We start from the raw sequence: 12,543 nt of genomic DNA on the forward strand, positions 1-12,543 counted from the left end.
TTTAATTTACATCAGTTATCAAACATCGAAGAATTCGATCGGGTTTCTTAGAAGACAGAGTTAGCGGGGCTGCAATAGCCAGTTCTGGAAGAGAGAGGGAGAAAGAGAAAGAATAATAAAAGAGCAAATGGTCTATAAAGGGAGACACAATGTGCCCTTCCACTTTCATATTCTTTTCCTGTTCCTCTTTTCATTCTCGCCCCTCTTTCCACCTGTCGTTATTGCCATCATCCTTTCAACGTGATTCACAGAGAAAGCTTAGTCGAGCAGTAATTGGAAACTACAGGAAAAATGTCTTTCATGGAATAAGTATCCTAACGATCACTCATAAAAGAGAAATGCGTTTAACGATTAGATTTTCGTCTTTTGGCTCCACCCAGTAGGTTATGCAGTTCAGTTCTTTTAGTTTGTTCGTTCGTTAGAAGGACCACGTTAATAATCAAAGGTGGATTTTTTACGGAAATTTGAGACAGATGGACATCGTGACTAGTGACCAGTAATTAGATTCTGGTACTGTTATGGATGTAACTTTTGAGCAGAATAAGAGGCTTTTAAGGTTGGATTGCAAAGATGTTTCAGGCTTCAGACACTAAAATCATACTTACAATTACCGGGGATTTTGATGACTCAATTTGATCATTACTTGTGTGATGTTTATGTCTCCTTTTAACGTATTTAATTTCCTTTGGGGGGCGAGAGCTAACCTTTTCTGCCCAGAGACATCTTTTGCTCATAGGTGTTTGATGATGGTGGAGGCATGCGCACTTGGAATGCCTTTTCACCTTGTTCAGTAAAGTTTTTTTTTTTATGAAAAATAAACGAATGTATACATAAATAAACCTTCGAGAAACCTACAGTTAGATTTTCAGCAATGAATTAGGTTATACATACATACACACACACACACACACACACACACATATACACACACATACATATATTACACATATATATATATATATATATATATATATATATATATATATATATATATATATATATATATATATATATATATATATATATATATATATATATATATATATATATATATATATATATATATATATATATATATATATATATATATATATATATAATTTTTTATATGATACTCGACCAGTCAGCTGGTAAATTTAATATCTCTGAGTTAAATTATATTCTATGATTATTTTCCAGTGTCCTTACAGACTGAACTTCACAGGACCTTTCCAGATTTTAATGATCAGAAATCCTAAATTACAAGCAAGACGGTGGCTGCCTTTGCTATTCAGCGCTTTTAGAATGAAAATTTTTAAGTATATAATATAGGTTATTGAAGCTGAAAATATTGAAGCTAAAAACGTTCAATTGAAAACTGGTGCTTCTCAAAGCAAATGTTAATGTCTTCATTTTGAGGAAATAGACTGGCGTCAAAAGGAATTGACCTTTGTCGATCTACGAAAGAAATGATAAGCTGTGACCTTCCCAAGAGAAACTTCTTAGCGTTTGATGAACCAGCTTTTGACATTACCCCACGTGAGTATTATGATATCGTAATCTGTTTTAACTCCTTCAAGTTATGATTGGCAGTTATTAACGACGCAAAAATGAATCGGTACTTTCATTGTTAGCTTCTTTTGAATGCGAAATCGCATATGACTAGTTATAATAGTATTTTTCTTACTATTAAATATTCCTTGAACATTACTTTTGCTAATTCTTATTATGACTGCGAAAAAAACAATAATTCTTTTATTCTTCTCACATTTATTACCGATCCATCTATGAATTATATATAAAACAGAATGTCTGTAAGATACTGTAAGATATTTTAAATATGAAATGTCTGCTGTACCTTTCGTTATAAATCTTACCTTTACTCATTAAAAAAAGACACGAATAAAGCCATGAAGAGGAATAATGATGAGAAGGAAAGTACTACCTACACCGGAGGGAGAATCGCCAGAGGTCACAAATAAGAAAATCTATGGGAACTTCGTCTTTCGGGAAGGGTTGACAACTCCTTCCGAAGGTTTTGTAAGGAATCTCTGACTCAGAACAGCGAGACTTGATAGAACAATAACTATCTCCCCCGTAAAGGCTCTCCGGAAAACTTACAGCCCAATAAAAGGAGAGAGAGGAGATGGGAATGAATGGGAGAGAAAAAATACGAGAGGAGAACAAGCAGAAAATAAAGGTCGGTGTCTCCATACATTAGAATCAGAGAAGGAGGAAAAAACGAGGAATATAAAAAATGAGCGAAAGTCCCATAGACTACAAGCGAGAATTGGACCATCTAGGAATAAAGGTAATGAAGGTGATGGTTTGATTTGTGTTGATTATATTCTTTATCTCTTGTCTAAAAATGTCAAAATAACTCTTGCATTCTTGTTCCCCGGTAAAAAAAAAAAAAAAATAAAAATAATGCGTCACTTCGTTCTTCCAAATGTTTTATTTTTGCACTTACCCAGTCATAAAATCTCTCTCTCTCTCTCTCTCTCTCTCTCTCTCTCTCTCTCTCTCTCTCTCTCTCTCTCTCTTGGTTTTCGTATGATGTCTATGCATATGCAATCCTTCCTATATCATTACCAGCTATTTCAATATTTATCTAATTATTTATGTTCTTCAAATAAGCAGCAGCTTAATTACGGGAATCTGACCTAACTATGCCCACAAAAATCCAAAGAAAATCAGCAAACTAAGAGAAAATCTAGATTAGACCTGATGGCAGAAGTCAGACAACGGTCACAAAACCCAGTTATTCATTCTCGATTTAAACCACAAACTTGCATCGTTTTACTCTGCACGTGTAAGTAGCTCATTACAGTTAGATGACTTCACTGGGCTTCTATAAAACCCATTTTGCTATAAGACTTTGCCAGAATACCGTGAGAAATTTCTTACATTTAAATCATATCATTATGTATAGAAAGAACCTAATTATATACATATCCGTAAATAGACTATTGTAAGAAACTTGTTATTGTTAAGTATTCGTCATCAAAAATAAATTCGCTCGTTGAGTGATAGTTTGATGAGCTCTGTTCAGTCGCTTTTCTAAATATAACTAAATTCTCATGAAATATTAAATCACAACGATGAAATACTAAACAATCATAAAATAAATGTTAGTAAATGCGTTCTATGACACATTGGAAATGGTGTTAGACTCAAATGTTCAACGAAAACAACGTAAAAAAAATACTATGCTACTTACATTCCCAGGAAAAGGTAGGCGATCCTTGAAGTCGACTCTTATGGTGTTTAGACCTCCACAAGTCTGAGAAACAGTTGTTAGGGAGGGACTTGCCACATCCTCCATCGCAAGAGAAATGCAGCACATCTGAAAGAAATATATTATTATTATTATTATTATTATTATTATTATTATTATTATTATTATTATATTCAAAATAGCCTCCATAGGCACTTTCCTGTGCAAGGAATCTGTTTCTAAGTTTTTACGTATAAAAGTGTCCGTGCATTTGGCACACACCAACGACATACCAATGTTATCATTTGAATATTGTTATATTTATCCTGGGCGCACGAGATAGGCAATAGTTTAATGACCATGAGGGTATTAGGTACAAAATTCCCATGCTAAACAAATTAAAACAACAAAATGAATCCAACATCATCATCATCATCATCATCACTATCTGTGTTGATTTCGTGTGATCTCTTATCGGCCCTCATTCAGACAATCACAATGGCCTCTTTTATTTGTCAGTTATTGTTTATTTTGTCAGTTATTATTTATAGTTATCTTGAGGCAACTTTCCTATGGTGTAATTGCTTATTCATAGATATATCTTTAATGTTTATGTGCTTTTAGTTATGAACTGATTTACTGAATAGTCTTATGTAGAGTGCTCACAAACTTGTCTTAAGCTCTTTGTTACATCTCGATTCCATTTACCAGTTGAATGGGCGATCAGATCGATAATAGCTAAATGAAAACAAATATACAATTAAGTCCTTTAAAGGCCGCTAAATAATAAGGAAACATAAAAATTGAGAAAAAAAAAAACAATCAGTTTAGAGTACCATTACAACTTTTCATAAACTTACAGGCAACAAATAAGTCGAAACACCAATAGAGCGACTGTTACCAGTTGAGAGGAAGGCAGACAGACCCCGAATCAAGACTATAAAATACTGTTACTCTACTTTGTGAATGAAATAACTTGTCTTTTACATAGTCATTATTTGGTAGCTGAAGTTTCTAACTTAACTATCTCTTATTATTCTATTATCTTTTACATACAGCTATTATTTGCTAGTTAAAGTTTTTAACTTTCTCTTTTATTCAACTTTTTGTTAGCTATAATATGGTTATTTTCTTGGGAACAATAATTACTCAATAAAACGTTAGAAGCCAATAGTATTAATTTTGCTATTTTTTCTGTACAATGACCTTCATTACTTATTGGAGCAGCACATTTATTATTTAACCGACCATTATATGGGGATTTTACATTCATTGTTGTCCATCAAACGTTATGTAAAAAATTTGTTTACATAATCTGCAACTTCTGAATAAAAAGGGAAACACTGATTTTTTCCAAGGGTTAGTAAAGCTTGAATGAGATACTCACTGATTATTTTTAAAGCTAAATGAACACTTTGTTTCTCAAAGGTGGATGAGGAGAATGCTTTTCATGGCAGTTTATAATAATGTTTCAAGAGTAAACCATCTTCTATCTCGAAGTTTTTTCAGAGCTGAATGGTGCATAATGAATTTCATTTTCTAAAATATGATTTCCATCAAAGGAGAACCGTGGGAACTTCATTGTTTTATTTGTATCTTTCTGGCCAAGCCAATTATTCCTGGTGCATCTCAACAAGTGTACTGAAATTCCGCCTCTATAATCAAAATATGGTTTCAGGCGAGTTTCATCCACCGTCAGTACCACTGTTTTGTCATTGGGCAGTAATGATTTACATTTATTCTTAATGTACATCAGAAAATTTGAGTCACTTTGTTCTGACGCTGGGGTAAACTGTTTGGAGACACACTCCTGATGGTAGAGTACCTCGGCAGTATTAGGAATTTCTTATCTCTCAAGAGTCTATAACTTTGAGGGGAACAACTACAAAGCAAAGAAGACCAGCTCTGATGAACAATCAAATTTATTCAGTCATTAACTGTAGTTGTTCAAATATGAATTTCAGCAGAGGCAAGTGTTGACTGATCATCTAAAATTATTGCCAAAAGTGAAATCACTAATTATGTAACAGCAATGCTATAGCAGGTTTTAGAAATACACTCAGCAATGTCAGCTCTCTGCAAGTTATTCAATATCTGCTCAATGATATTCGTATCATGAACCTCTGTAGGAATCTTTAAATCTCCTAAGTGCCGTACTTCAGAAACTTGAACAAACACATGTACTGTGCAGTTACCCTTCACTGTAAGTAGGGTATTGTGTTGTACAGTAAGCTATTTCAATCAATATGTACTCAACTGTTACCTGTGGAAGAGGAAAGATGGTCTTTTAATATCTGCACATGTATATATGAGCATTAAAACATAGTAATGCCATGAGGTTAGTTTAGTTGTTGACATCCCTTCTGTTTTGTACCTGTAACCCTAGAATACTAGGCCAGTTTAATTTTATTTACCTTAACCAGTGTAGGTCCAATAAGGTTTGTCCCTTACCTTTGACTACTGGCATAGGTAACTTGCCTATTTCCTGATCACTATACTGTACATCCACTTATGATGAACCTATAACTTCTATGTCTGTGCCATTTCCAAAGCTCTTGCTAAGTCCTGCAATGGGAGTTCTGTGACATAGGCTACACTGAGAGTTCTGTGACATAGGCTACACTGGGAGTTGTTTGACGTAGGCTAGCCTATCTTAGATTCGGTTATTTTTCGGAAGACTCCAGCCACCTCCCACATTATAATTTATATTTTTCTTGGGTAAAACACATCAAAATAAAAAATTTCATCTCAATACATGACTTTTGCAAATGCCTAATAACAGAGAAAAATAATTAATCAAATTACGACTTACAAGGTAAGACAATACCAGCCCTCACCCCCTCCATAGATAATACGCGAAAACTGTAACCAGTAAACACCCCTAGATCACGTTAGGTTGGTATTTTTAGGTTCTTTTAGTGCCCTATCATTTCCTAGCTGGAAGCTTTCGAAATGGCTGGCTGGAGTCTTCCGAAAAATTACCATTATATTCTGTTAAGTCTAGTTTATATGAATTCCTACTAAAATTCAATATATACTAAACCAATCTTTCTTTACATTGCGCTTTACCTTGCTGCCCACAACACCTACCTAAATCCCTTTTTCAGGCTACTTTCTTAAGCTATACCTGGGTGCGGTCCTGGTCGTTTCGGCCGTAAGTCACTTTAGGCAGTAACATCCAAAACAATGTAAGACGTTATGTTTATGGTATTTACCGTTATGTTTATGGTATTTACCATTATTATTTCATGTTTTACGTACATCCCCAAGGGGCTGGTACTAAACACGGCGCCCATTTTGCACGTAAACGTGCTTACAGCCTAAATGACTTACGGCCGAAACGACCCGAATGCCCTGGGTGTAGGCTATACTTGCAGAGGCCTAACTTGTTACCTTATCGGACGAACCTAACTGTATGTTTGTTTGCACTCCTGACATGGCGTAAGGCTGGTTTCAGTGTGATGAATACAGACTATATTGCAGTCAAGAGTTATCCTGTGGAATGGAATAGAAAATGAAATTTAGGCTTGAAGCCAAGCACTGGAATCCGAGGGATTATTCAGCGCTAGTTATCGTCATGTTATCCAGAGGCAAAAGTCAAATACTTGTTGCAGTGAACTTTAGTGTTGAGTTTACATACTTACCATAGTAAGTTCGTCTAATAAAACACACAAGATATATCCGTGGCACGCTGCTTCATTACGGCATGTAAGTTTTACGGTCCAATTAAAAAATAAAACAACGGAACCACGAGAAAACCTCGTTCTCAAATGATGTAAGGGAAGGAAGCTTCGGACTACCAGGGTCGACGTCATGACGTCATATGCAACAGGCCTTGTCTCTCGGTGGTCTTGCCTGACTGCCCAGTTGTCTCTCGTCGGGTGCCATAACGTTCGTTTGAGTCCTGAGGCCTCTCTGGAATTCAGATGGAATGTAGGATTAAAGCTGAAAGTAAAGCACGATACTCTGCATCACAACGATACAGTACACAATACAGAGTAAACCATTATTAGTTTGTAACAGCTTAAAAAAGAAAACGTGTTCAAGTTAACACTATTTTATTAATAGCCACTGTTATGACGACCAATTTGGTAAAAATGAGGTTGCATAAAAAAATGCTAAAGGAAATGAAATTTGCTTGGAAAAAGCAATGGCATAGCTTAGTAAACCACCAAACAGGGAAATCATCTTGGAATAGTTACAAGATATGAATACAAGAACAAATCCTCTGCAAGAACAAAAGATCGTCATATTCAGATTGTAACGACTCAAAGTTCATTACCTAAAGAAACAGATTGTGATGCTCCACGGGCCTTTCGGTAACCAGGTTTACAAAGAAATTAGGTATTGCATGCACAACTCAGAGAGAGAGAGAGAGAGAGAGAGAGAGAGAGAGAGAGAGAGAGAGAGAGAGAGAGAGAGAGAGAGAGAGAGAGAGAATCTAAATGCGATAAATTGGGCAATTACATTCAAAATAAGACACTAAAAATTAACGTTATAGATTACTGCACTCATTAACACAAGATTAAATAAGTCTTTTTTCTAAGCGAGACAATTGAAATAATTTTCTAGTTAAACGTAAAACTCAAAAAAAGGCCATACTGAAATTTACTTGCATCTGAAAGAGAGAGAAAAAGCTTTTCCCTTTGACAAAATGTTCTCGCTTTGTGTATTTCTTCTGCTCGCTTTGCTGTCCACATTTTATTTTCCTGTCGGGTTCAGAGTTCCTTTCACCCATAAATCCTTTTATTATATGGTTTCTTCCACTACTATTTGTGGCCTCTAGTTGCTTTTCGCTCCTCTCAAATATTACTTTCACGTCCTTTATGGTCGCCTCTCTTCTCTCCTAGACGTTTTAGTTTCGCTTTCATGCTTTTTGGTACTTCAACCCTTCCCCCTTTTCACTCTTTGCCATTCGGTTGGGTTCCTACAACTGAACTCGTGTATGCGTGTATGAATGTATGTGTGGATACTTCCAAAGGTTTTCAGTGACTTTTTGGTTCATGCATGAGGGTATGGGTGTACGCAAGAATCATATACCATTACTTTGAATTTCAATATAGAAAACTAATGCTTATTGATAGTTATATCTATACTCATGCTTACTGGTAGTTATTTCTTTGTACTTTTGGATACTTGATTTAACGCTAAATATTCTATTAAAGTTATATCCTTTCAGCCGTTGTAACTTACAATAAAAGTTTCCCCGCATAGTAATCCCAGTTCTCAATTTTATACCAATATGTAGTAAATGTGTGGAACAAATTAAGATTCAGTAAAATTTTAACTAAATTCTCCCTTCAGTTTTGTTGCAAATTTATGAGATTTGTACTTTAATTTTAGTAACTAAAGCAAATACTTGCTTCTGGAAAACTAAACCCCTGTCTCCTAATATAAAGGTAGCACCTTAGTTCATAGAATCGTTTGTAAACATGTTAACCGTTCAGACTAGCCTTAACAGGCAATTACCATCCTAGAAAATCATATTTTCTTTTACTTCTCGTCTTGTAAGTCTTAAATATTATCAAAGCCTCTATACATTTAACCAGCTTTTTTTCAGTGTCAACGACCCTCTATCTACTAGGTATAAGTAAAAACTTAGTTTGTGCTTGAAAACTGAAGATAGTTAATGCATGCATGTAAAGGTCTTTGTAGTACACAATTTTAATAGTTAATGCATGCATGTAAAGGTCTTTGTAGTACACAATTTTAATAGTTAATGCATGCATGTAAAGGTCTTTGTAGTACACAATTTTAATAGTTAATGCATGCATGTAAAGGTCTTTGTAGTACACAATTTTAATAGTTAATGCATGCATGTAAAGGTCTTTGTAGTACACAATTTTAATTTTTATTGGGTTTTATTAATTATATGAAGTTCACTTGACAAAGATTTCACTTGACAAAGATTTTTAGTTGAATGGGGGCTTGAGATTTTCACACTAATTTGTTTCTTCGGGTCTTACTCGAAGAAAAATTGCTTTCAGTACCATTACTATAAAACATTTTCCCAGATTCATTTTTAATCTTAATTACCACGACGTACAGTTATTGAGCTTTTGTACGAGGAAAGATTATCAACGGAATATTTTGACATTGCAAAGCACTCGGGTTAAATATTCCCATTCAGCTTCAGGTACCTTCCTTGGAAGGAATTTTTAATTAGATTTGTAAATGTCTAGACATCCACGATTCTTCACTTACTTCAAGTTACCTTGCAGGCAACTCTTTTCAAGTTAATCCCAAACAATCTCCTTCTCTTGGTATTTTGCACATTGGGCATTTTATTTCAAGGAAGTATACTTAATTTCACGAAATGTGCAAGGTATAACATTGTTTTCAAAAGAAAATTCAATTTTAATAATTTACCATAATTTGTATTAATGCTTCGATAACTAAATAGTTAAGGACATCCAGATTAGTAAAAATAGTAGAAAAATAGTCTATTCAATATTAATTTCTACGTCAAGGGATCTTATACAATATTTAAAGTAGGATAAATGTGCATATTAATCTGAATAAGAAATAGTTCACAGTAACTTCTTCCAGTTAATCTGTACAAACTTCTCATCTAGAAATGCTCAGAATTTAATGTGAAAATAAAGAAAATTTGTTAAAGATTAAGAAACCAGTAATAAAATGGTAACACAGCTATGAAAGTTTCGAAAACACTAAAATCAAGTGGTCAGAATTGCAAAATTAAAAAAAAAAACACCAGTGAGAAAGTACCTCATACGATTAAATATATTTGTAACAAAACTACACTCAAGCCAAAAAGCGGTGAAACAACATTTAAAACCAGAAAGGAGCTAAGCACCTGTAATTTCATCAGGCAGTCTCCAAGTAGTTTGTAGTCTTAACTGAGCTTTGAAATCAGCAGGTAATATCTCTTCCTGCATAATGCTTAACCTTGAGAACAAAATGGCTGTATTGATCACATCCTTGAATGGTTGTACAGAACTCCAAACTGGCCTGCAATTATAACATTTTTGACATGAAGCGAAAACGTTAACATACAGGTAGGAAGTTTAACATACGCCAATAGCAAATAAATCAACTTTAACAAGGCTTCAAAGTTAAACTACATTTTAAAAGCAGTTATTTTGAAAAGAATAGCTTTGTAGTATTCATGAATAAATCACGACAAACAAAATGAGGCTCCCAACAATAAAGTACTTTAAAGTAATTAATATTACCATAATTTAAAATATATCTACTAGACAGATTCTATACATTTCTCTTAAAATGTAAGACCTTTAGAATTAAATGCTAACCTGTCAGGTTTAAAACAAAACTATTTAATGTTAAGTTAATTTGAAAAGTTTCATGTTCACAGCATAATGAATAGGGTTTCCAGTTTAAAAGCTTTAGTCTGTTCACAAAAGCTTCTCAATGAACGGTCTAGAACCATCAAACTATTACTTACCTCTTGGAGGTAAAGTAGTGGCTTCTTCGAAAGCCCCCGTAGCAGGTCCTGTAGCAGGTCCTAAGACCTACTACTAAGCCATGGGGTACCCACCCCCTCAGGGTCGGGCAGTCTGATGGTTTGAAGCGTAGTTCGTGCATGGGAGACTATCTTGGGTGAATTTTTCGGTCTACTGTTGAAGCTTATCTTGACATCGGCACGAGACCATAACATACACCTGTAAACAGCACAGACTTTAGTATTACGCACAAATTGATCAACTGGCTTCAACTTCAATGAAACAGTTGAAAAAGTCTTATTGCTACTTCGGACTTTGAAGATTACGTTGATGTAATAACAAAGTATACCACATCCAACAATTTATTGCTGGATTAAGACGCTAAACCATTGTTATATGAAAATACCCAACTCAGTCTAAAAAAACTAGAATTATCAAATGAAATAAGTCTGACCAAAAGAATGCTTAAAATCAAAACGGTTGTGCAATGGTTTGATTTTTAAAAAATAGACAAAACTGACTGACTTAAGTCATTCTGCAATAAAGTGCACTCTTAAGAAACCTAATCCATCCTACGTAGAAACTAAGAGTGGTGTCAAGCAAAACCCCTGCAACCAAAAATTTATAAAATTTTTACACCTAGAATAGCGTATTGAAAAGTACGTACAAGTAAACGAGCAAGTACACAGAGTATAATGCGAAATTAGATAGTGGTGAAAAAAAGTATTTCATACCGGATAATTTGGGAGTTTAGAAAAGTTCTCATGAACTTATTTTTTTGACAATGCTAAAATGATAGACGCTAAAACGTAGATAATACTAAAATGTAGATGCAGATTACGTTACTAGTTGGCTCGTCACACAATTTTGCATAGCTCTTCAGTGACAAGAAAACCTTAGGATTACAAACACTTCTTTAGAGTAAAAAATTTTTTTTTTTTTTTTTTTTTTGTTACCGATCTTGCTAACATGTCTAACACCTTACTGTGATCAAACAAAGCAATCCAAGTTCAAAAAGTGTAAATAAGCCATTATATACCAACGGTAAAATCACCAGGAACAAAGTGTTACCTATTTAGATAACAGAATTAAAAGCAAACATGGAACTAAGATTCGAAATCACCGCGGTGATTTCACTCAAGAACACTTACCCTTATGAGACGTCAATTGTCTTAACCACCAAGTCAAACCACTTCTAAGAATATGTCAATAGTTAAAACGGCACTTAAACTTCACATAACAAAAAACACTTCAAAAATACATTTCCACTAGGCTACCGCCCCACTTCTAACGGACAAAAGTCCAACTGTTACAAGAGAGAACCAGAGAGTAAGCAATGAACTGATTCATTTACACTGAAATCAACGTTTCTTCCGTCTCCAGCCAGGGATGATAAATGATGAAACAGCCACTTCGGACAGGTAGCCTTTGGCAGGTCGAACGTCAAGGATTGGATACAGATATTATGAAAGTGTCGCTTTCCCCTTTTGGGAATTTTTCCATTAAGCCATGTCCCTTCTCTTTGCTGCTAGTTTGGGACTTTACATTTGTCTTTTTCTTTGGTGACGTAATATTATTATTGCTAGTTGTACTAGTAGTTCTGGTGAAAGTTTATTATATTATTATTACTACTATTATTGAATGTAGTGACAAAATACTCTAAAGGCGCCATGGGAAAAATAACCAGGATGAATACAGCTTTACTCTTCTTTCAACCATCGCTCTCTCTCTCTCTCTCTCTCTCTCTCTCTCTCTCTCTCTGACCCGACAGCAATCATCCCCGTTTCATATCTTTTCTGAGTGCCTGACAGAAGACACAGGTGACGTAAATGCGAATTTATAGAGAAGAAGAACGAAGAAAAGACAGGTTTCCGGCGTCGAAGACAAAGATTTGTGAGAGATTGGGGTCTCACTTTTGCTCAA

At 34.7% G+C, this 12,543-nt stretch overlaps 1 long non-coding RNA gene across 1 annotated transcript; it reads right to left on the reverse strand.

Annotated features, from left to right (window-relative positions):
* Positions 1-9,622: 9,622 nt before the first annotated feature.
* LOC136841357 (uncharacterized) lies at positions 9,623-11,987 on the reverse strand. The gene is made up of 3 exons (XR_010853902.1): positions 11,772-11,987; positions 10,623-10,839; positions 9,623-10,168 (listed from the first exon to the last, which is right to left on the reverse strand). It is a non-coding gene; the product is annotated as an uncharacterized lncRNA (long non-coding RNA).
* Positions 11,988-12,543: the final 556 nt, after the last annotated feature.

This window comes from Macrobrachium rosenbergii, chromosome 9, assembly GCF_040412425.1.
Source record: "Macrobrachium rosenbergii isolate ZJJX-2024 chromosome 9, ASM4041242v1, whole genome shotgun sequence".
NCBI lineage: Eukaryota > Metazoa > Arthropoda > Malacostraca > Decapoda > Palaemonidae > Macrobrachium > Macrobrachium rosenbergii.